Genomic DNA, 26205 nt, shown 5'->3' on the forward strand with positions numbered 1-26205 from the left:
TGGCTAAAATAACTGAGGAATACAAGCCTTTGTTCATGACCTTCCTGTTTCAGACCCTGTTCAGATCTCTTCCATATCACCATTATGCATTATAGTTCCTCCGCAATAAAACTCTGAAAAGCACAACTGTGTATACTGGATTGTTGTTGCTTAGGTACATAAACATAAAGCTTAGCTGGGCATGAAGTATGTAGTACCCACTTGATAACTTAATAACTAAAATACATCAGAGCAACTAGAGATGAGGGTGCCATCTCTAACAACCAGAATGTATTTGACTGAAGAAATAAAGATTAATGGGCACTTAATTAAAATTTAAAACCTATAACATTGCTACATAATTATTCATTAACAACATTCTAAAATCTATTAAATTAAGAGCACAAATTAAAGGAAAAATATACAATAGCCAATTGATTCAGTGCTTTGTAAGTACTAATATTTAAAATAGCAATCACTGAAACTTAAATTATTTTCCTTCAACATATCATAATTTCATATAAGGAGATATTAATACTTTATATTATGGAGTAGGTCCTAACTAAAATCAGATATTGGCTGTTATTCCCACAAGCTTTGTGCCATCACTGCCGAAGCATATCTTGCAGGTTGGACACCATTATAGATCAAAAAGTTTGGGGCTTGCCTGGTGTTTTATTTTTCTTTCGGTAACATGCAGAAAATCCTTCTTTGCCAGCAACACTAGAACATAAGGGCAAAGGCTCTACGTAGGCACCCGCCTGGCTTTCCCATGTTCAATTCACTGCATAAGTGTTGCCTTCAGCAACGGGGTCTTGCTGTCAGTTTGTGGAGAACAATCTATAGTCTTGGAGATAGCCTGGGCTTTGGCGTGTTCTCATGGGACCCCTTTGGCCAATTAGATGTGACCCAACCTTGGTTCTGGAAACTTTGTTTGGTGACAACAGATAGCCAGCTAGGGGCATTGTCTCCCGCCATTATTTGGAGATTTCATTTAGATTGGCTTTGTGTATGTATATAATTTATGAAGTTTCTACTGTATTAGGTTTTTACACTTCCCCTCAGATGCCACTTAATTTTAGCTGTCTCTCTTTATATTCCCTCCCTTGCCCCCCATTCCCTCCTCATCTCCACTTGATCCTCTTGTTGCGTATCCCTTTATTCATCCATAGCTCTCTGTTCCACTCTCTTTTCCTGATGAGGTCTATCTCTGCCCTTCCCCAAGTCTCTTACTCAATCCCTGCCCTCTGTGATTCTGTGCACTCTAGCTCGGTTGTCATTGACTTAACAGCAAATATCCACATGTAAGGGGATGCGTACCACCTTCATCTGGTATACCTCAGGATGGATTTTTCTAGTCCTTCAAAAATATTTCTAAATTTTCTGAAGCAATTTTCTTAAAATTTAAAGACTGAAGGAGCTTTGGAAAAGCCATGGGATTGGTAAACGGTACAAAAAACAATGCCATATCAGGTGCAATTCTGAGTACATGAGTGCCTCTTCAACCTTTCCATGAAAAACAATAACTGACTAATTTCATAGGACCAAAAGCAAACATGCAGTAAGACGTCGTTATGACGTGTGATTTGTTATAAATACCTTCCAACTGTTAATTTACTAAAATTCATCATTTTAAAAAATGTTATTTTTGTTTCAAATTTAATGTTAGCATCACTCAAATGTTGAATTTGAGGCTTCATAATAAAAAGGCAACCCACACATATGCAAGCATTAAGAAAGGGAATGCTGAGCACACTGCACTTGGGAGACATACATGAGGTGTACTTTTAATTTTTCCTTAAAATATAACTGACTCATACATCCATATACTTCACTGATCATTGAGATTGGCTAACTGATAGCTTTGACACTGTGAACTGAGGAATCAGACTCATGATTATGAGGGACAGAAAAAGCCAAGAAGGGAAATATTTGCATACAGCTGCCCAGTTCCTGTAAAATTGACAGCATTTTTCTTTTGAAAAGTCAAGCTCTATAAGTTTTAAGAAGATAAGAGAAGTTTCTTTAATTAGATAGTTCATATGTACAAAATGAGGAAAGTCATTGGCCTTCAGCGTGACCCTGTTCACAGGGTGAGGGATCCGATTGCTAATGCAGCTGTCAGCCCCTTGATGGGTAGCAAGACCAGCCCTTCAGTTTATGTCAGTCCCCTGCACAGCAAGGAGACTGGAGCATAAATCCTAATCTAGAGGGTGGATGGTGGATTGGTCCTTAAAGCACCCAGTGTATAACAAATTGCTATCCCTGGATGAAAAATGAGGTCATGAAGATTTAAATGTGGCAAGAAAGAAGAAGGTGACGTCTGTTCAGGAAAGATACTTAGTGTGAATCCATCTGTGGTAATAGATTAATTGCCTTCATTAGGAAAGATGTATATCTCACACCAACTATCAATGAACGTTTCAGATTCATCCAGGAGTGATTGGTTTGTTGGTACAGAAGATAAAACTCATTTTAAACAACAACAACAACAACAGTAACAACAACAAATAGAATTATCTATAAACATATCTTTAAAAAATGCTGTAATTTAAAAGAGTTTTGTAATAAAGTATAATTACATATCAAGTGAAAAACTAAGGATCAGAAGAGAGATGCTTTAATCAACCTCACTATATCTAATGGATTAGTTTTACCAGACTATAATTCAGAGGTAGGAAGACACAGAGATGGATGGGAAGGGTGGGATGTGAGTGGATGAAACTAGCCCTACTTTGCTTGCATTTTAGTCAGACCTTATGAGAATCAGAGACCTTTAAAAATCATTTACCTCATTCTACCCCATCTTGCCCAGAGTTTTCACATCTTTACTTCAGATACATGACCTCTTCCCGATTCCATTATGATATCCTTTATTTATGTGACACATACTAGAGAAAATAATTCAATGACAAAATCTGTATCCTTAAATTTCCATCTTTCCTTAATATGCATTCCCTAAAGGTGATATTTATTTAAAAACAAAAACCATCGAGTCCTACACCTGCAATGCTAAGCATTTCAGACTTACTTTTTAGTAGGGTGGCCTGGGAAATCTGGCAAGGTGCTCTCTGGTGCGTGTGTTGAGCGCTAACACCGTGTACGTCATAAATGCCTGTATTATATAATCCAACCTAGGTGCAGCCTGTGGTCAGTGACAGACAAACTGTTCTTTTCAGTTTTTTTTTTTTTTTTTTTTTTTAGTATTACAACACAATAAGAAAAGAGGGGAACAAAGTATCATCTTAAATATGTGCAGAAGACTGTGCTACTTATTCCTTCATTGGTTCATTCATTTATTCAGAAATACGTATCAGACATTTATGTCTGTGGCGAGGACCAGGTTCTGAAGCAGCAGTTCCCAAACTGTGGGTTGCGACCTCTGGGTTCACCAACCCTTTCTCAGGGGTCACCTAAGACCATCAGAAAACACAGATATTTACGTTGTGTTTCACAACAGTAGCAAAGTTACAGTTATGAAGTAGCTACAAAATTATTTTATGGTTGAGGGTCGCCACAACTTGAGGAGTTGTATTAAAAGGTTGCAGTGCTATGAAGGTGGAGACATCGTTCTGGAAGGTTTTCTAATTGACAAAACAATACAAAACAAACAAAAAAACTCCACATGTACTTAACTCATACATTTCTGGCTTGAAAATAACTTACATTTTAAATGGGAAGAAAGACATTTTTTAAAAAAAAGGTAAGCCCTCTAAAGTGTGAGGAAGTAGGAATGACGGAAAACAGTTGGATAAGTATTAAGAGACAGAGAATGTTAATGATGAGGGAACAAAGGCAGCTGTGTAACTAGTTAGACCGATGGATGGCTTTCCCTTGATTGTGTCCTGAGAACAACTGCCGTGGGTAAAATACAATGGACAGAACATTCTCCACAGTTGAGTGGAGAGTGGGGTCTGACTTTCACACGTATTCTGGTGCCCCATATTTGACCACGTCCCCTGGAGGAGGAGACCTGGTGGCACTCAGAGGAAGGATAGCAGGCTACCAAGAAGAGACTTGATACCCTATGAGCATATACAGGGGGAGGAGGTCCCCCTCAGTCACAGTCACAGGGGAGGGGAGTAAGGGGAAAATGGGAGGGAGGGAAGAATGGGAAGATACAAGGAAGGGGATAACCATTGAGATGTAACAAGAATAAATTAATAAAATAAAATAAATAAAGTTGCAAAATAGCGGGGAAAACCCAATTGCTTTGGACAGACTTACTTTAGGTGAAGAAGAGTGAGGCGAAATGATTTCAGACTGAAGGAAAAGCACAAGGACTGAAGCGATAGTCCTCTGCTTATGTTCAGTTGGTGGGAAAAAGGCCACTTGGAATAGCGCAGAGCCACTTATGGGCTGGGGCAGTCGGCAGCATGAGCTCCACACGTCACTTACTTAGCTTTATGCCACTGACCTACGGGAGGACTCACACATAGACTCACTTGAACGTAGTACATACATTGTTGACTTGATTAACCTACAATTTAGTGAATATTTTATGTTTTTTTTCTTAAAAATAACTAAAAGGAAATGAAGTAAAATTGAATTCGTGTCTGAGCATATTCACAGGACCTATTTTGGAATATTAATTTTCTTTAAGATGTTACTTTATTTTTCAAAAATTGCTTTAATAACTTGATTTTAAAAATCTATTAGCATTTCAAGTCATCACTTCTTTTTGTTTCAAAATTCACAATTATTGGGTTACTAAGAGGAGTCACTTTGTCAAGGCTCTTGATGGTGAGAGAAGCCCTAAGTTTGATCTGAGTAATTCATTTTCAGGAAAGAGAGAACCAACGCTTGCCTGATGTCCTTCTACCGCCACGTGTCCTCTGTGGCATATGTAGCCTCTCGTACACACACACACACACACACACACACACACACACACACACACACACACACACACACAGTAAATATACAGATGTTAGTTGTAAAATTAAAAACATACTTTTTTAATTCTAATATTCCAACAAGAGCCCTTTCATCCAAAGTATATTTATATTTCATTCTTCCCTGAAGCACCAAGGTGATCAATCTCCCTGTATTCTTTTTCTAAACCACTTAAATCCCTTTATATGAATGTGTTTGCTGAAAACAATAAGACATTAAATAAGCATTAATGTAAAGATTAAATTTATTGCATAATAATACCACATCTTAAAGCACTTTAAAGTAATTACAAAAAATTAAAATAGTTTTCATTTTTGGCATATTGTTTTTCTTATTCTGCATGTAGAGAAACTGTAGCTTATAAACACTAATATTTAGGTAGTCATAAACCAGCAGACAGAAAACTCCAACCTTGACTGTGGACACACTGACCTTTAGTTTTGTTTAAGTGTATTGGGAAGACCAGCCAACCAACGAACAAAAACGAGACCCTGACAAGGAATCCTTCCTTGACCAATACTTAATCTGATTCTGAAGTCTCCTCTCCTGTGGGCCTTGTGTATGCAGTGGTGATTGTGGGTCCTTATCCACTGGCTTCATCGCCTTACCTTTGAGCTAGCCGTAGGCTAGGTCTTATTGGACATGGACCAGAGTTTAGTCTCTTGCACCCACTTTAATCTCTCACATTAAGTCTCTTTCCTTTTTAATTCCATCTGGTACAAGTTTGCTAAAGAAAAGATCAGAACACTGCTTCTAACAAAGAACTCAAGGCACAGCGAAGTGTTTGGCCGTTCATCATCAAACACTGAGATACAGGCAAATGCTGAGTACTACAACAGGCCCCTGGAGGCAAATGCTATAATACAGTTATGAGTCCCAGAGATAAAGCTGACATTACAGTCTTCTGTGGAGCCTACATTAGACTCCAGAATATTAATTTTTGATTAGATTGTTATAATTACTTTTGTTGTGCCAAATAGTACCTTTATTCAGAAATAGTTTAGAAATCATAAATATAAAATAGGGTCAAGTGTTTTCAGTAAGTATATTTCATTTGGATATAAGCATTACTTCTGTTTCTAAGTTTCTGAAGACATTTGATTTTTCTTTCCAAGTTGACTAAATAAATAATAGCAAGTTAAGTAAATAAAATAATCACCACATTAGAGTAAGTTATGCCATTTATTTTTAATTTAAAATAGTTCTTCTTTCATAAATTTTACTCTATTTGGGGTTTTCCTCCCCAACTTCTCCCAGATCTTCCCCACTTGCTCATCCACACCAATCAACGCCCCTTTTCTCTCTCATTAGAAAATATACATCTATAAATAATAAAAGTAGTATAATAAAGTAGAATAAATAGAAACAATCAAACCAGAATAGGACAAAACAAACAAACAAATAACAAAGCAAAAAAGTACAAGAAACACACACATACACTGAGGCACACAGACACAAACAAACCAAAGGCCCATAAAAACAATATCAGAAGCCATCATTTTATACGAAGCAAAAGCTCTAGAAGGTTAAGAAGAAAAAAAAGAAAAAAGAAAAAAGAAAAAAAGAAAAAGAAAGAGAGATGGAAGTTGCTCAGACCAAGCATTAAAAAACAAAAAAAAATTTCTTATATTTAAACTGTATAAGCTTTCTCCTTTTATAGAAATGCATTTGGTAAGAGGACAGTTAATCTGACAACCAAAGCCAAGACACTTGGCATTCCACAGAAAGTTCAGAGAGATCCTGAGACCTCGTGAGCACTTCTTCTGTTTTCAACCCACTAAGGCATAGTCTGCTACTAAATGCTTCAGAACAGATTAGATTATCTTTGTGTGCTACCCAGAAGTAGGTAATGGGTGTATCACAGTTTCTTCATGATCCAATTTAACTTCTGGGGGAAAAAAAAGCTTGGTATCTGAAAAATAATGCATACCATTTCCATCTGCATCATTGTATTAGCTACATTTTGGTCGCTATTATGAAAACATCTAACAAATAATTCAAGGGAGGATTGATAGATTCTGGTTTATGGTTCCAGAGGATTCAGTCTATGATTATTTGGCTCCAAGCATTTGGACAGATCAGCACCATCTAAGAGTACGTGGCAGAGGAGCTTCTTTATCTCACTCTGTGTGTGTGTGTGTGTGTGTGTGTGTGTGTGTGTGTGTGTGTGTGTGTGTGTGTGTGCTAGAGAGATGGGGGAGGAGGAAGGAAAGAGGAAGAAGAAGAACGAAGAGAAGAGACAGGTGAATGCAGCACAAGTTCTGCTAATAACCAATTCCTTTATCATCAAATCCTCTGTTTTGACCTTCTCAAGTCTCCAGAACCTCCCCAACTGATGACAGGTGTGCATCAGTCATGAGCATTTGGGGGACAGCTCACATTTAAGTAATAACAGTCTTCCCTTTTGACTGGCTGTTTAATCCAGTCATTAGTGGGTATATTTCATATAGTATATGAGCAATTACAAACTGTGGATTATCATCTGTCTGCATTCTTGCTTAAGGTGTTCAAATGACTTTCATACTGAGGAACTAAAGCTTCCATTACCATTTTCTGACTAACTGGGAAAGCCAGCTTATCTTGTGGGTGGTTAAGGCTTATACACCCATTAAAGCTTAATTGACTTGTTGCTTGGCAAATGTTACAGGCTTTCTAATTACATCCTGGACTATCAATTGGGGAGTGTTCTTCCCAGGAACTGCCACAGTGGCATGATTATAAGGCACAGAGTAAGGTGCAATCACTGTAGATACAATTTTAAAGCTTAACAAACATATCTCTCTTATAAATCCATATTATATGCATTTACATCTGCTGATGAGGATATTTTTATTTATCAATGTCTGACTTTAGTACTTTATTATATCAATGGCTTGTGTAAAATACTCAGCACTGAAAAGGTAAATTGTATAAAAGAGGGTTCCTAGTAGCTGGGATATATTCTTTTTCTCTTACTTTCTTCCTTCTTCCTTTCTGTATGTTTGTCTATGCATTCAATATTTATTTAACAATACATTGTGTTTATGGTCATTGGAAATGTTTCCTATCTTGAAGCCTAATATTTAACTGAAAATAAACATACATGTAAACTATACAGTGTGGGATTGTAAAAATAGTCAATTTGGGGTTAGTTCAGAGAAGCATTAATGTGAGCGACTTATAACTTCAGTAAAATCTCAGTATACTATGTCTATTATTTTCATGTTTTTGTGTTATTTCAAGTAATTTTGTTACTGGAATTCATGCTATGAGAGTGAAACATACTTTAATTAAGTGATATCTGAAAAACCGTAAGGGACAAACACATTTGAATAACCTAGTGACTTTTCCAAACTAGTACATCTGCAAATAGAAAAACAAAGAGACTTTTCTCATCATATGACAAAAGGAGAGCCACAACTAAAATTCAGCGAAGTCAGTTTGAAGCTAATCTACTAAACTCTCATGAAGGCATGGAAACTTAATTAGATCAGGAAGACCATTTGATTCTCCTAAATTTCCTATAGTATGGGCTTAATAATGACTTCAATGTTAATGATCTTTTTGACATAGGATAATTGAGATGGCCATAAGATAATTGTGCTTATTTTCAAAATTAGTTCAAACACAAAGTCACTTCACAAAAATTCATATTACTCCACATCTTTGTAACACACCTTTTTTTTGTTCGTACATTTCCAGAAAATGTGAGGGTTATTTGAGATGTCAAATTATTTTTTTTAGGAGTGGGGAGGAAATGTTAGCACAAATATTAATCTGAGATCTTAGAGGGCAGAGACTACGGGATCTCTGTGAACTCCAGGCCAGCCAGAGTAGCATGATGAGAGCACATCCAAATTAAAAAACAAAAACAAAAAAACCAACCAACCACCACCACCACCACCACCACCAACAACAACAACAAACAAAGGCAAAACCCAAGAAAACCACAAAACAGGTTTGATATAAAACTTTCTAAAGATGCAGTTGCTCACTACTGCCTGGCCTTTTCTATTTCCATACTCCCCTACTAAGTGAACCCTCTTTTGTCAATTTATTTATCTTTAAAATACTTTCTTGACATAAGTCAAATAGTCACATATTGGAATATTTTCATGCTGGTTATTGTCTTTCCCTCAGTGAGAGTCATCTTTCATTAGCAAAAGCCAAGTCATTGCAATACATTTCAATTTGTTAACTTATGACTAGCACTTCCTTTGTGCTGCGTTTAAGAAATCACTACCTGGTTCAAGACATATGCTTCTATTTACGTTCGCCTACACTTACTTTGCAAACTCAATTGCTTTGTTTGTCATCCAGTTAGATCTTCAAGCTGCCTGGAGTTGTTATAGCTCCTCTAAGCAGGGGTGAAAATAAAATTTAATTTTCTTTATGGATACCCTCCTGACTTAGTTTCGCTTACTTAAAATGATTTTTTTCCTATGCACTCTTATTTTATTTTATAGCTTTTCTTCCCAACACATATTATTTCCATTTAATACCCATGTACTTTTCTCAGAAGATCCTTTGATCCTTTCATTTACACACATGCTTGACTGAAAAGCAACTCATCACCGTTTTAAGGAATGAACACACACATGTGCGCAGTGCATGACTACTGGAAGTTTTGAATGGACCTTTGCAGAAAGGATGCGTTTCTACATAATAATTAGACAGCATCATCAGAGAACATTGGCAACACACATGCAGATCTAAAGTTGGTAGAGTGATGCAGTGAGCAGTGACAATTAGCGTCTCCAGCCTCTTGCCTTGTCTTCCTGTCCTACTCAGACTGGGAGTGTGAAAATGAAATAGATGAACCACAAACCTCTGAGTTTAACCCCCTTTCCAGTGTATTAATCAGCTGAGCTGTAGAAGATTGGAAAGACTGAAAACAGCAGAGACTGTTCTCCTGTAGTGTTCTTGAGGCCCAGCATGACAGAATTCAGTTTTTCTGCAATACCATGCAACATCTATTTTATTTAGGGTCATTAAACATGATGGTTTATGATCTTTAGGAGATGTCATAGATAGCCTATTAACAGTCTCCCTCAGTCTCTCCAGACACACAAAAAATGCACTCATTCCATTTTCTTTTCCCTGTGAATGCTTCTTTAAACCTCCCAATTTGCCCAGTTAGCACAAAGTATTTATTGTATGCACCACAAAACCTTGGAGCCCTGTCATCACTCAGTTCTAGAGCTGCTTATAGATTTTTAGTTATTTGTTACAGCTGCACCCTCACTTCTCAGAACCAGGTTTTACCGTTGCCCTTGCATGTCTCTGTAGCAAGCTGCCATATTCTGAATGGTTGTAATGACAGAAAATGGCTTCTCTTAAGTCTATAGAGTTGAGGAAGTCTTGGATTAAATTATTTCACAAGGGATCGATTATTTTTTAGCTCAGACTTACATCATCCTGTTTCATCTTTGTGTGACAAAAAGGCTGAGGTGCTCTCTGGCATATTCATTAAGGTGATAATCACATCAGTATGGTTATTCCTCTGTGACCTAATCAACTCTCAAACACTTTACTTCAAAGCACCGTTGCACTGGGCATTAGGTTTTGTCCTATGGACTGGGGACGTACACACTCATTACAAAGCACAAATAAAATTGTAAACTTTAACAGTTGACTCCAGAATAGAGTCCTGTTGCTCAGAGGCAAGATCAAATAACTAAAACAGCTAGTGCAGTAGTGAAGGCATCTGTCTCATAAATAACATATCAAGCTTTTATGGGTCAACATTACAACTGTGTTGGTAGGAAAGAAATGGCTGCACTGAAACATCAGTGCTATTAGAATAATCAGATTTGTTAAAGACTTTAATGTCATTGCATAAATTCCATTTATTAATTGGCAAATTTATTCATGCTCTTGTCAATTGCTCTCCTCTGTCTGTGTTAACCAGATCAAAGTCAGTACACAGCAAATTGATTTAGAATCCTAAACTTTAATCCATGTTTCCTGGAACAACGCTATTGATTAATGTTTACTATTCTAATATTCACTTATGTGTTTGTTACTTTTTATTTGTCTTGTTATTTGATATGCAATCTTAAATAGCCTAGGGCGACCTTGAATCCATTACATAGCTGAGGATGTCCTTGAACTCAAAATTCTCCTGCTTTCTCTTCCAAAGTAAAAGGATTAAAGGCACAGCACTCAACACTAATTTTAATATTTATGAAAGAGATAATACTTAGAGGAAAGAAAGATAATATTGATTCTCTCTCCTTTGTTATGATTCCTAGTCCATCTAAGTAAATAATAGATCTGGGTGCTTTGTATAATAAATCATTAGTGCTAAAAGAGGATAATTCATGTTAAAGCAAAAGTAATATCTGTGCCAAAAATATAGACAATGGAAAACAATAAACTGACTACAAAGTTAAAGCTCTTGATAACCCAAGATTTTTTTCTGTTATCTAGACTTTATTATTGATGAAGAGACAAAATTCTACACTAAATGGATATTCCAAATATAAACTATAAGAAATAACTTTGAAATTAGATTGCTAAACTGTTAAAAATGTAATAGATAGTAATTTTGTGAAAATGTAAAGTATAATAATTTAAAGTATAATAAAATAACATTTAAACAAGCACATTTCTCTACTTGAAGAACAATGGTGAATAAATTATATAATTAATGCATTAGTTGCTATTTTAGTTTTCCAATTATATCTTATATTAATCATTTAAAAATAAAAGCTAAATAAATATATCTTTAAAAAGTATTGAATTACATTATGGTAAAAAACTTGATGAGCTTTTTATTGTTTTTTCATAAGATATGTTATCCTTTTGTTGACAATGATTTATGTGAAAAAAAGTGTTTTCATAATAAAAAAACAGATAACGTTGAAACAAAGAATGACTATCTTTATTAGCTTAAAATATTTTTTATCATCATTTGTCCTTTCGAGATACTCTCCCTGAGAACCTATCTTATAGGGAGATTAAATGCAGTGCTGTTAGTAACAATCAAGATATCTACACCATATTTGCACTATCAAGTTTAAATCACGTGTTCCCAAATAAATAGAGATAGAACAATTAAACATTTGAGTTTTGTCACCATTTTCTTAGGGATCTAGTCTTAAATATCTCCCCTTATTATGAATCTCTCAGTTCCTCCATCCTTTGCTCTTGAGTATAAGTAAGTTAATGTGCAGAGTTCATTTTACTAGTGGCATTTGCCTCAGCAATAAATAAACGACTTGTATCCTCTATTTGCCTGTAAAATGCTGTCCTTATAGGGTTTTCAGTACCAGAGAACTATGAAACTTTGGCTAAGTTTTCTCTCAATGAAAATATTGGATTACAATGACCTTATCTGTTTGAATTGGGCTCTGTTAAGCCACATTTACTTTAGAAAAGAGTGAGCCGCTAGCAACTTCTGTTTTATTAAGTTAGAAGATGGAGGATACCAATATGGAAGCACATTGTTCCTTCATTTTCTTTTTTTCTTTTTAATCAAGTGTAAAATTGAATCTTTTTTTTTATATTGATTCACAAAACTATTCACCCAATATAGCCTCCAGAGCATTTTTATCAACACATAATAAATCTCTTGCCCATCTGCAGACATTCTCAACTCCTGGAAGCCCCGAATCAACCTTCTGTGTATATGTCTTTCCCCATACTGGATACTTAACATAATATAATGATAAAATAGGTTTATGAGTCTTATACTTTGCTCTTTCTTCTACTAACAAGTGGTCAACCCTGAAGCCATAGACATACAAATAACACTAGATGTGCTGATGCAATATATTTATATATTTAGGAATAAATAGAAATAGGCGTATGCATACACACAAAAGAAAAATAAATCGGAGGCTAAATTTGAGAGGGTGGTGGCTGTGGGGGAGGAGGGAGGAAAAGGACATGAGAAAATAATGTGATTATATTTTAATTAAAAAAAAACCTACTTCACTTTCTTTATTCTTTACTGCAAGTTTGTAACAGCTAATCTTAGTTTCCAACTTTGACCTCATCAGTATTAACTAAAATCTAAGCATCTGGGCACAACCCTGAGGGGATCGTTTTGGTTGAATTATTTGAGGTCAGAAGACTTATCCTAAATCTGGGTCATACTTTTTGGTAGCAGGCATCAAAACGGACATGTTTTTTCTTTTGCCTACTTGCCCTCGCCCTCACCAGCAAGTTCATCTATCTTATACACGGTGTCAACCTTTCACTGGCTCTTCGGGATTCCAATGTCGACTGAAAACTGGCAGCTCTTAGAACTTCCTGGGACCCCAGCCCCAGAGTGGGGTGCTGAGACACCAGCCTCATGGACTGAACAACTATTAGATCCTCGGCTTCTCTGTCACGAGACAGCCACTGTTGGGCTAGGTTAACTTCAGCTTGTAAACTGAATGGGATTTACTCTAGTAAATACCATAAAAACATTAGTCCATTCTATAAGCTTTGTTCTTTTAGAGAACCCTTCTAAGGGAAAGAAGTCAGGGAAGGGGGGATAATTTAGGACTATCTAGCTTGAATAATCTTCTTGGACGTTAGGCTTGGGAAGTGTTTCCAGTTGCCACCCAGGCTCTGGCATGACTAAGGCAGAAAAAAATTATCTCTTGTGTTGAAAATGATCTCTGGGGGAGCTCAGGGTTTAATTCACATTAAGGCCATGTTCCTTACTGTGCAAGTGTTATTGTATTTAACAATTGAGTAGACAGTCTTTAAACATCTAGAATGATTCTCAAGATGTCAAAAATACCAAGACATTGAACTTACCATGTATTCACTTAGCAGGGAATTCTTATCAAATTGGTAATTGTCTTTTGATCTCCATCTGGAACACAGACTGTTAGGTGGGGTTTTTAGCTGTCCACCATACTATTATTTCAATATTGGCCCTCCTATTTGTTTCTTATCTCTTTCTGAACTCATGGCCATAGAGATCCTAACAGTTTTGACTTCCCCTGCTCTGTTTAGGGTTCTTGTCAATCTGTCGAAGCTTGGTAGTAGAATTGCAGTACATCCTGGTAAATTTTGTTCAATACAATTTATCTTATGCAGCCCAAGAATGCAATCTTTTAAACATTTTATTTACTTTACATCCTGGTCAGAGCCCCATCCCTCCTCACCTTCCAGTCCTATCCTCTCTCCTTCTCCCCATCCTCTTTCCTCTATTTCTCAGAAAAGAGGAGCCCTGTTCCCATCTACCCCAGCTCATCAAGTCATATGAGGACTGAATGTGTCCTCTTCCCCTGTAGCCGGCCAAGGCAGTCCCAGCAGGGGGAAGTAATCGAAACAGAGCACAGTCTTCTGTGCATTCTTTCAGTGGCTACTGGTGTCTGGTATTCTGGTTCTGAAGCTATCTCATTACGTACACTCTCCTTTTTACTCAAGCTGTGCATACTGGAGTTTAATCTTTGTTATTAATTAGAATATTAGGGAAAGATGAACTTGTAAGGCAGTGGCATCAGTTGAAGCACTTACCTTTCCTTTTAGTAAAGGAGTTACAGTATTTGAATAGAAACTGATGAGTGACTGAGATGTGTTTAAACTGTATTTAACTGATTCCTCATTTTAGGAAGAGGGTCCCATTTTGTTATTATGGACTTGACCGCCCTTTAAGATACCTCCTGGTACTGAGAATTAGCACCGATGAAGCTGCTCTGCTGTGATTGAGTCCATAGTCTGTTTCTCTGGTTTGTGTGTCAAGGTTTAATCTAGATGCTGTCATGGAGCTCCTCTGAGGGCCACCATGTGTGGGGGCTGGTGATCAATCACTCCAGCGCTGTAATTACATCTCTCCACACACCTGGAGAGAGCAGGACTTCACACTCAATCCCATGACAGTTGTTTACTGATCCTATCATTTTCCTCCTGTACGTAAAGTTATACCAACCAAGACTTCCAATGATATTCCATTTTTATCAAACGTTAGTAAATTAATTAATTAATAGAGTAGAAGATTAAAATATAATTTATGAGGCTGGGTGTGGTGGCACACACTTTTGATACCAGCACTCAGGAAGCAGAGGCAGGCGGATCGCTGTGAGTTTGAGGCCAGCCTGGTCTACAAAGTGAGTCTAGGACAGCCAAAGCCACACAGAGAAACCCTGTCTCAAAAAAAAACCCAATGTATCTGAGTGTGGTGGTGCACGCCTTTAATCCCAGCACTTGAGAGGCAGAGGCAGGCGGATCATTGTGAGTTCGAGGCCAGCCTGGTCTACAAAGTGAGTTTAGGATAGCCAAAGCCACACAGAGAAACCCTGTCTCAAAAAAACCCAATGTATCTGGGTGTGGTGGCACATACCTTTAATCCCAGCACTTGAGAGGCAGAGGCAGGCGGATCATTGTGAGTTCGAGGCCAGCCTGGTCTACAAAGTGAGTCCAGGACAGCCAAGGCTACACAGAGAAACCTTGTTTTGAAAAAAAAAAAACCTCAATATATATACATATATAATTTATGTAAATATTGTATAATTATAAATATATAGTATATAATATGTGTAATAATATAATAACTATAATATATAATATATTTACAATGCTTTAGCATATCAAAAGCTGTATACATGCTGTTTCAATACCAATCATGGCTTCTTATTGGAAAATATCTGGCAAGTGACCAATTGCCAAAATGCCATACTAGACTCTGCTGCTTTGAGTGTTGCCTTAGGTTGCAGTCAAATGAAGCAAACCTTGAGTTTACAATTGTTCTGTAGGCTTGTTGGTAGATATTTTTGAATAATATACTTGTAAGGAGCAGAGGACATTAAGACTGACAACAGAATCAATGAAACTACATCACAATGTGGTTGTAAGTGAGGTTTCAGTTCTATGAACACATTGGAGTTAAATGAACTTTTGGGATTGTTCTGAATTGAGGGAGGAAAGCTAGATTTTAATCTCTGCAGCAGACAACAGTTACAGGCTGTATAAAGAAAAATAACTGGGAAATGTATTCCTTTCAAATAACCTTGAAATGATGTCTTTTCAATGTGGTTCTTAAAATGGCCTCTTATCTAAATTAAAGGGGGGGAAAAGTAAAAGGAAATATTTTAGTCCTTGAGAATCTTGGGCACACCATATTTCCTTCTCCATCATTGTAATTTGTAGTTCTTCTCTTTTATTGTATGTGTATAATATGGACATTTTGACCACAGTGAGTAACATAAATACTTTCATGATCTCTTTAACCGACCAAACGCAAGGCTCTCATTATAGTCTTTTAATATCATAATGTTCTTTTTCCTGAATTTTCAATAAATGTGGCTTTTACATCATGGAAGTCATTTTATGCCCAATGAAAAGCAAAATACATTTAATGCTTATAGAAGTCAAAAGAACCACTGAAAATAGATCTCAATTTGCCTTGATAGCATTCATTTCTTTTTGTGAGGCAAAGAAGTCACACTGGGAAAGAAACAGGTGCCTGAAGCCTGTGCTTTACAAGAGACCATTAGCCTCAGGAAGTGGAAAGTGCTGAGAAATATTTTCTTTTCCCTGATTTACACTCAGGTGCATCGCTCTCTCCATTTAGCTTGTCAAATGCCTGTGTCTGCTCACATTCTTCCTCTCTGTCTGATCGCTTGTTACTGAAGGGCTGACAGCGAAATGCAGCATGTTGTACTTCTTAATTTTAAAGAAAACTGAAGCTATTTTTGTCTGCTGTGGTGCTCTTCCCTGATGCTTTGTAATGTTTATGCTTAGACCAAGAGTAAATGTTCTTCAGGTCATTAGTTTTCAGTAACATGTTTAACATGGTGATTTCTTCTTGTCAAATGAGGAAGTCTTTTTTTTTTTTGATTTGTGCACTTTACATCCCAATTGTATCCCCTTCCCTCATCTCCTCCCAGTCCCATCCTCTCTCCTCCCCTAGTCCTCAGAAAGGGGGAGCCCTCTCTTGTGACAACTGACCTCAGCCTATCAAGCCTCATCTGGACTGCCTGTGTCCTCTTCCTCTGTGGCCTGGCAAGGCTGACCCGCCAGGAGGAAGTGATCAAGATGTAGGGGCCAGAGCCCATGTCTGAAGTAGTCCCTACGTCCCATATCACAGGACCCACTAGGAGGCAATGCTGCCTATCTACTACACCTGAGGCGAGGGGCTAGGTCCACACCATGCAGGGTTTTTGGTTGGTGCATCAGTCTCTGCAACACCTTCCTCTGCCCATATTTGTTGGCTCCACTGGTCTCCTTGTGGAGCTCCTGTCCCCTCCAGGTCCTTCTATCCCCCAACTCTTCCATGAGACTTCCTGCGCTCCACCTGGAAGTTTGGCTGTGAGACTCAGCATCTGCTTGGATCCCCTGCGAGGAAGAGTCTTTCTTTTTGGGGGTGGGGGTGGGGAGGAGTCTTTCAGAAGACCTCTATGGCAGGCTTCAGTCCTGTTCCTTCTCTTCAACTGCTTCCAGTGTCTATTCTATTTTCCTTTATGCTGAGAGTTAAGCATTCTCCCTAGGGTCCTCCTTGTAATTTAGCGTCTTTAGGTCTGTGTATTGTAGTGTGGTTATCCTGTGTTGTCTGTTTTAAGTAATTTCTGGCATTAAAGATATGAAAAGAATTTTGCTAAGATTCTTGTTGCAGAGAAAGATGTTTGAAAGAATACGAATGCAAGGCTGCTTTTTCCTAGCAAGTATCTTATACTAATAAGGTGTTGTATAATAAGGAGAGTTCAACCTGCCTGCGCATAGCAAATTCTTGTGAAAATATAATTATGCACCACTCAAGCATACTTAAAACATAAAAAATCTAAACTTCCAAACAAGCTGTCATAAACAAATTTCCATTTTTATTTTTGTTAGTCAGAAATCAAATAGTATATTTTAACAAAATATGTATTTGCTAATTAAAAAAAAAAGAAGACATGTGCCACAGGTAATTTGCTTAGCAAATATTTAATTGAGGCTTAACTGTGTTTAAAAGATTGGACAAGAGCAGTCATTGGAATCACCAAGATAGAAAGGATGATTTTTACAAGGTTGCCAGATACAATCAGCCAAAACACCGTGAATGTAGCATTCATATAATCCCTGATTGTTTCATGGTTCTTCTTTCTCTATGTAATTTTAAAAATTTACATGTACTAATAGAAATATATATGCCAAAATAAAATAAAATAAAATAAAATCTTTTGAAGAAAAAGAAAAGAAAAAAATAGCCTAATTTGAAACTGGTATGCTTTTAGCATAGTTGTTCAAAACACATTTCATTTTGTAAAGATTTCTCTTTGGTGTGATAATTCATTTCTAAAGCATTTGGACACTCTCAGCATATAAATTCAAGAATAAGATTTGTGCCTATTTGCTATATAGGTTATGACAGCTGACCAAAGTTAATTCAACTGAGCTTGCCATAGACTTTTTGTAAAGCTTTTACCACAACTGAATAGGCATATACATGATACGTTTGGCAGATATGTTATATATGTGCATGTTTATACACATACATAAATGTGCTTTTTATATACACATATATGTGTGTATATGTGTGACATTTACAGAAAGCAAATTTTATATCTAAACATGGTATATTTATAGGTGCCTTTATGTTTCATTTAACCCTAAATTTATTTAACCCTAAATGAAACATAGATACTTGAATACACTCATCTTATATGAATTTGGCTATTGTAAATACATGTTTCTCTCTATATTATTATTGACAATTATTCATACATTCACTATTTTCTTCTCTACTATTAACAGGAATATTTTATTTAGAAAGATCATTTTAATATTCTTTCTCATTATCTAAGAATGTATGAGTCCCAGGTTAGTTATAAAGAAACCTGGGTGTGCGTTAAGGGCATCACAGCAAACTGTGCCTTAATCTGTCAATATTCAGTTTTTCCATCTATGGAATGAGAAGTTTCCAGGTCTTCACATTAGGTGTAAAGCAAATGTTTGAGATTTTACAGCTTCCGGATATTCCTATTTACTGATACGAATGGACGGAATCAGAAAGGATCTCTTCCATTTCCTGTTCTCTTCTCTCTGTTGTTCTTCACAACTTCTAGAAAACCGTTTGTCCATCTTCACCTACCAGTAATCTTAAAATTTACAAAACAAAGTTGAATCATCCAGTAGACAAATTTATTCTACACAGTTAACTGCTTCTTGATGCCCTAGGGCTTTTTAAATATTTTATGTATATAAGTAAATTCATAATGATAAGCAAAATGTACAACCCTTTGCTATGGGAAATGTGCTTATGTTATCAACAGTCTATAAATAATTTCATTTTTCTACTTAATCAACATAAGTACCAAAATTTATTATTTTGCCAGCAAAGTTTTCCTTAAGAACATACACTTTTTAAAAATATGATTTATAAAATTGCAGATGGATCATATCACCTTAAATATCTTTTAAAAATATTTCATTTTTCTGAGTGTGGTGGTGCACGCCTGTAATCCCAGCATGCAGGGAGGCAGAGGGAGGCAGATCTCTGTGAGTTTGAAGCCAAGCTGGTCTACAGAGCAAGTCCAAAACATCCAAGGCTACACAGAGAAACCTTGTCTTGAAAAAAAGTCTTTTCTCTTTTGAGGTTATAATATAATTACAGCATTACCCTTTTTCCTTTTCTCCCTACAGACCTTTTTATATATCCCTACTTGCTCTCTTTCCAATCCATGATTTTCTCTTCATTAATTGTTGTTATGTTTATTTGTGTATACGCATATACATATATATTTTTGAATATATAAATAGAACCCACTCTCTCTGTATAATGTTACTTATATGTTAGTTTCTGGGGCTGACTATTTGAGTAATCAGATGGTGTGCTCTTCCCTGGAAAGACTGCTTCTGCTGAGGTGTGTTGCTGCCTGTCGTCCGCTGTGCAGGGCTGAGGCCTCCATGGTCTGTTCTCTTCTACTTTAGTGTGTCTGTTGCTGTCACGCGTGTTCAGCTCGTGGCTGGACAGGTCTTGGTGATGAGACTCCATTGGTGGAGCTAGCTTCTGACCTTCCTATGAGATACAAACTCACAACAATCTTCCTGATGCTCTGACAAATTTTTCTCCCTCTCTTCCTCAGTGTTCCCAGAGCTTTAAGCGTTGTAGTTGTATTGTAGGTGTATCTGTTAGGATTGGACTTAGGTAGATTATATATTTTTAATTTTTTAAATTAAATTTAGCAGGCTCAATACTTACTTTTAACATTATTTTTCACTTTTCTTGTCTTTCCTTAAACCCTCCAATTAACCCCTCATTGTTTTCTTTCAAATTCATGGGCCTGCTTTTTATTAATTGATGTTACATGCATATGTGCATATACATCATAAATATAACCTACTCAACCTGTATAATGTTACTTGGATGTGTATAATGTTACTGGGCTGGCCATTTGATTTGGATAACCAGTACTGTGCTCTTCCAGGGAAAGACTTTCTCTCACTTCCAGCACTGCTTGAGTTGCCTGTAGTTCCTAACCCAGCTAGTTGTAGGGAGAAATGATTCTGAATAAAGATATTTCTTTTCATATTTTCAGAATATTTGAGTATAAATGATGAATGTAGAGAATGGGTCTTGCCTCTAAAGTCAAAATTGCTTCATATAACTGACTTAGAATGATTGAAGTGTGAAACGCTGCTTCTGATCACCTGAGTTTCAACCCTCACTCAAAGGAAGTTCATTCATGTATTTTCTTTTCTTTTCTTTTCTTTTTTTTTTTTTTTGGTTTTTCGAGACAAGGTCTCTCTGTGTAGCCTTGGCTGTCCTGGACTCACTTTGTAGACCAGGCTGGCCTCGAACTCACAGCGATCCACCTGCCTCTGCCTCCCAAGTGCTGGGATTAAAGGCGTGCGCCACCACGCCCGGCCTCCATACATGTATTTTCTATCCATGGCATTTCAATCATGAAAAAAAAATTGAGTTTTGGAGCATTTTATATTTCAATTTTCACATAATTGATATTCCATATATACGACATGACTCATCTTAATTCTGAAATAATGATGTCTTCCTCCTCTTAAACAAAGTATTTATAAAAAGATGACCCGATTTCTTGTTTGTGTATTAGTATGTGACAGCAATGAATAAAATTGAGATTTTTTTCAAAATGATAATAATATTATATCCTGTTGGCTCTCAGAAATCTCTTCTTTTTCCATTTTCAATTATTTTTCTTTTTTACATATAAATTTAACATGATTGCACATGTATACAATAAACTACCTACAGCAAGAAGAACCACAAAACAACCAGAACTGTATAACTGTTACAATTAAAGTGCTTTGGCTATTTGTATTTGATAACCTTGAAGAAAACATCTTTTCTATCTTGGTGCCTCTAAAACTCTGAACTATTGCAGGCTGCTTAGGATAACTAAGTAATACAAGGTAATTGTTAGTTGATCAAATAGTGATGTCAATTACTAGTCTATTTTTTATAATAGGAATATACATTCTAGGTTTAACAGATAGATATGATTCCATAGATAGATAAGGTAAAATAGATAATAAGGTCTTCAAAAACCTTAGAAACCTCCAGAATATGGCATTTAATGATTTTTTTATTATTTTAAAGATTCTTTGACAATAAGAAATTCTCTTCTTACTGCCACTTAACCATATCAATAAACATGTAAACAAAACCAAGCTTCCCAGCAAACACTACCCATCAAAAGTCTTTCCATACTACTGTAGTTATGAAATTTAATGGGGAGTTATTTGACTTTTTGCACACTGAGTAGATGATAAAGGGCAGATGGGAATATTTTAGACAGAGTGGAGTTGTCTGATGAATACTACTCACAAAACCTTACTTATTCCACAACAGAAAATATACATCCTAAATAAGAGATTATGAGCAATAGGACTATCCAATAAAACAAAGACATTGTAGATTTTTGAGTTAGTCTAATAAGGAGAAGTCTACTATATAAATTCAACATCTAATAACATACTGCATGACTGAAAGTAGAGTGTTGAAATACTAAAAAAAAATTTCTTAGATGTTGCACTTATTTTTTTAAATTTCTGATTCTAAAAGGATATGTTATTTAAATATTTACAACTAAAGTACTAGAACTCCTTATTGAAAAATTAAATTAATAACTATTTTACCTACAGATACTTTACTTTCTAGGAAATAATACTTTCATGCCTACAAGTAATTTAGACTATTTGCCAACCACGGCTTATCTGCTGTGTGTGTATTGTTTTGTAATCAGTTTGTTTTCTGCTTCTGAAATATTCACAGGGACATTTCAATGAAGTTTCCATTATTCCAACTTTTTGTCTGTTGAGATTTCTTCTCTCCTTTCACTCTCATATGCACTATATTCCAAGACAATTGACTCTTCTTTACCCTTCAAATGTACTCCTATTTAATCATGTTGTCCTTTGGCCCAAATGCTTGGCTCCCAACAGATTGCACTAAAGCACTGTAACTTTTAAAATTTCTGTTAAAAAACTTTCAATTTAAAAATATTTAATTATTTACGGGTTTTAGGTTCACTGGTAATTCATTTGTCCTTCCATTGCAGTCTGGAGGGTGCTATGTAAACATAGAAATTATTGAAAATAAGAACATAGAAATAAAAGGCAAAGTAAAAAGAAAAGAATTTGCTAAATAATGATTTTATCTTAAAAAACAAAACAAACCTTTCACTTACAAAATAGAATTTCATGAAAGAATTCTATGGTTGTGTTGTTTCTGAGAAGATGAAAAGCTACAGTTCTTGATAAGCTATTACTATATACGTATATACTATATACCCAGAGTCTAAAAATGTTCTAATCTTACTCAGTATGATACCTTGCCATATTGATAGCATGCCCTGAATGTTTAAAGGGTTTTACTTGCTAAATAGCACCATAAGAGCTTGTTATCCATGCAGATCTAGTGAAGATTTCACTCTTAAATGTCAGGATGCCTCATCTATAAGAACCGCAAATGATGGTTGTGTTCAAAGTGGCTTTGCTTCCAAGGTCCTAAAGCAAATACGAGCCAACGTACATTTAATGTTCTTTCCTCACATGTGAAGAATTCTTCTGTAACCTGTATTTGTAGAGCTTCTCCTAAAGGAGAACAGTAAAAGCGATCTACAGATACAGTGCAATTCCCATCAAAATGCCAACACAATTCTTTACAGACCTTAAAAGAACAATTCTAAACTTCATATGGAAAAACAAAAACCCCAGAATAACTAAAACAATTCTATATAAAAAGAAAAAGAAAAACAAAAAGTTTGTATCCCAGACTTCAAGCTATACTACAAAGCAATAGTAATAAAAACTGCATGGTTACTGGCATAGAAATGGAATTGACTCGAAGACCCAGAAATAAACCCACACACCCAGCAACACTTGATTTTTTTTTTACAAAGGAGCTAAAACCAAACAATGAAAAAACAAAAGACTTCAACAAATGGTGCTCATCTAACTGAATGTCTCCATGTAGAAAAAGGCAAATAGATCCATATTTATCACCCTGCACAAAACTAAAGGACCAAAGACCTCAACCTAAAACCAGAGACACTAAATCTATTAGAAGAGAATGTGGGGAAGATCCTTGAACTCACTGGCACAGGAGACAACTTCCTGAACAGAACACTGATAGCTCGGGCTCTAAGATCAACAATTAATAAATGAGACCTCATGAAACCAAAAAGCTTCTGTAAGGCAAAGAACTCTATCAAATGAGGAAAATGGCAGCTTATAGATTGGGAAAAGATCTTAATCAATCCTACATCTGACAAAAAGCTAATATCCTAAATATATTTTAAAAACCTCAAAAAATTAAACACCACCAAGTAAAATAATCCAATTAAAAATGGGACACAGAGCTAACAGAATTCTAAACAGAGGCTGAGAAGCACTTAAAGAAATGCTCAACATCCTAGTCATCAGAGAAATGCAAATAAAAAAGACTTTAAGATTCTACCTTACACCCATCAGAATGGTTAAGATAAAAAACTCAAGTGACAGCACACGCTGCAGAGGCTGTGGAGGAAGGGGACCACTCCTCCATTGCTGGTGGGAGTGAAAACTTGTGCAACCACTTTGGAAATCAATCTGGCATTTTCTCAGAAACTTGGGAATAGCTGTACTTCAAGACCCAGCTATATCACTTCTGGGTATATTCCCAAAAGAGGCTCCACCTTACAACAATGACACTTGCTCAACTATCACAGCAGCTTTATTAGTAATAGCTAGAAGCTGGAAACAATCTAGATGTCCACCATCCATAATATGGATAAAGAAAGTGTGGTACATTTACACAATGGAATCTGTTCAGCTATTGACAACAAAGAAATTATGAAAATGTCAGGCAAATAAATGGAACTAGAAAAGACCATCCTGAGTGAGGTAAGTGAGACTCAGAGAGACACTCACAGTATGTACTCATTTATCCTGAAGATATAGTTCAGGGTAAACATAGTACAATTCACAGAGCCAAAGAAGATAAGTAACAAGGATGATCCAAGGGAGGATGCTTAAACCTCACTTGGAAGGGGAAATAGAATAGACAGAGGTAGTGGTTGAAGAGAGAGAACGCAGTAGGAGAAGAAACAGAGAGATAAGAGGGGAGAGAGTAGACTCATAGAAAATGGGGACTGGAGAACAAAAAGCATATAGAAAAAAAAAAGAGAAACTTGGGTAAGGGCTTCTCTGTGACAAGCTTGAGCCCTAAGTCATGGTAGGCTCCCAGGGGTATATGAGATGGACTCTAGCAGAAAGTCCTAGTAGCAGGGGCCATAGAGACTGAAGACAACAACTTTTAACTAGACAAGTCTCCTAGTAGAGTGAAGGGAACGCCAACTCACCCATAAAAATTTCAACCCAAATTTCACTCTCCCTACAAGATGTGCAGGGATAAATATAGAGCAAATATGTGAGATTGAGAGAACTTCCAACCAATATCCAGCCCAACCCAAGACCCAACCCATGGGAGAGAAGCCACCTCTGGTGTTATTAATGATACGTTGCTATGCTTGCAGACAAGAGTGAAGCAAAATTGTCCTCTGAGAGGCTTTACCCAGCGAAGCCTCAAAGCAGATGCTGAGACTCACATCCAAACATTGGGTGATGCATAGGAACCTTGCAGGAAAGTAAGGGGGAGGGGAAGGGAGGGAGGAGAAAATGACTTGGAGGTGACTGAAGCCTCACAAAAAGACCAACAGAGCCAACTAACCAGGGCCCAGAGTGATCTGACAAGACTGAAGCATTAAGCAAGGACCATACATGGACTGGACCTAAGCTCCCTACAAAGATGCAGCTGAGGTTCAGCTCAAGATTCATGTGGGTCCCCTAGAAAGGGGAGTGGGGTCTCTCTCTGACATAGACTCTCCTGCCATCTTTTCAATCACTTCCCCCTGGCAGGATTGCCTTGCTAGGCCACAGGGGAAAAGGACACGCTCAGTCCTGATTAGACTTGATGAGCCCAGGATGGAGGGATGGGGTGGGGATGGAGGGGGGATGGGAAAGGGGGTTTCCATTCTTCTGAGGAATAAGGGAGGGAGATGTGGGCGAGGGAGGGTAGGTGGGCCAAGGAGGTGAGGGGGGATGTGACTACTACCAGGATGTAAAATGAATAAATAAAAATTTAAAAACTATATAAAAAAAGAATAGCCAGAGGAAAAGTTACAAGAATATTTGCTATTGGAATAGCTGAATCTGCAGCAGCAGTTCTCAACTTGTGAGTTGTGACCTCTTTGGAGGTCTAATGATCCTTTCACAGAGGTCACTTAAAACCATCAGAAAACACAGATATTTACATTACGATTGTTAACAGTAGCAAAACTACAGTTATGAAGTAGCAATGAAAATAACTTTATGGTTGGGGATCAACACAGTGTGGGGAACTGTATTAAAGAGTTGTAGCATTAGGAAGGTTGAGAACCCTTGCTCTACAGGAAGTAGATCCAAGGAATTTCAAATAAAGTGAAAGAAAAAAGCAAACCAAGCTGTTTAGCAGAGAATCCTATTCATTCTCTGGTTGTTAATGTTCACTCCGATAAAAAGTTTACCTCTCAAAAGGAATGTGTGTACATTGTTAGCAACAGAATTAAGATAGGATTGTTTGGTTATTTGAAGTCTCTCCTTCACCTGTGGCCACTTAAGCTGACATTGTTCCCAGGAGAAGTCGATGACTTGCACCATTGATCTCCTGCATGACATGGAAAGCGGGGTTCTCTGTGGAAGACAACTTTGTGACGGGACAGCAGAATGCTACCATGTCTTTGCCAGCATAAATTCTCAAAATAGAACATTGGTGGGAAGATTATGTCTCTAATAATAGATTAAAAACATGGTGTAACTGGTCTCCTCAAGTAGCAGTTTAGGTTTGAGAGAATCATTGAGGATTATGTAAACTAGTCGTCTGCAGTGAGTTAAGCAGAAATTTACTACAGGTTTCCTGTGAGAAGCGAT

The sequence above is a fragment of the Acomys minous genome (genome assembly GCF_964271855.1).
Source record: "Acomys minous genome assembly, chromosome: 4".
In the NCBI taxonomy this organism is placed as follows: domain Eukaryota; kingdom Metazoa; phylum Chordata; class Mammalia; order Rodentia; family Muridae; genus Acomys; species Acomys minous.